At 26.9% G+C, this 737-nt stretch overlaps 1 pseudogene; it reads left to right on the top strand.

Moving 5' to 3' along the window:
* The first annotated feature begins 293 nt into the window (after positions 1-293).
* On the top strand, positions 294-404 carry LOC144257349 (small nucleolar RNA U13; annotated as a pseudogene).
* Positions 405-737: the final 333 nt, after the last annotated feature.

Here is a 737-nt window from a genome sequence, read left to right as displayed (position 1 = left end):
TGTTCTAAATTTGTATAACATCAAGAAGAAATGAGAAAATAAATTAAGGCTACCATTTCTACATATAAGACAGTTTAATTATTAAAGGGAATTTCAGCTGAATCTAGGAGCTAGAGAAGAATAAAAGATAAATAGAAGCCGACTGTATCAGACAATAGAGCCAGTCAGTAAGAATAAAGATTTAATAAATGTGTTTGAGCACAAATGCTAATGATTCGACATACAAATAGAAGATGTAAACAAATTAAAGGAGTTGAAAAAATAATTAAAAATGGTTTATCAAATCCTATCAGATCTTTTTATGGTTCATGAGCAGTATGGTTGGGTTTTCATGCCATTGTGTGAAATGTATCTTCCTGAAATTACTGTCTGAAGTAAGAAATGAAAAAATGAACTATCTCACAATTGGCAAGTTTAAAAATATCTTCTCAAGTACACAAAGTAAATAAAATTTGGACAATTTTATAATATTTGGAGAAAGAATTTTTTTTTAATTTAAAGAATTGTTTTAATTTTTAAAGATTATCTGAAGGTAACACAGATCCAATAAGATAAAAATCAAAGGTCCATAAAGTAATGGACTAAAATATACATAGAAAACAGTTTTTGAACAGAAGTTAGTAAGGACAAGATTTCTAACAGAGAATGGCATTATGTTTGTTTTATTAATTAATGGAAGGTTAAGAGTTTTTAAATGACACAAAAGATACAAAACAGAAAACACAAAATGAATTAAG

This window comes from Urocitellus parryii, chromosome 10, assembly GCF_045843805.1.
Source record: "Urocitellus parryii isolate mUroPar1 chromosome 10, mUroPar1.hap1, whole genome shotgun sequence".
In the NCBI taxonomy this organism is placed as follows: domain Eukaryota; kingdom Metazoa; phylum Chordata; class Mammalia; order Rodentia; family Sciuridae; genus Urocitellus; species Urocitellus parryii.
The sequence above is the reverse complement of the archived record's forward strand: the minus strand, read 5'-3'. Positions and strand labels throughout refer to the sequence as shown.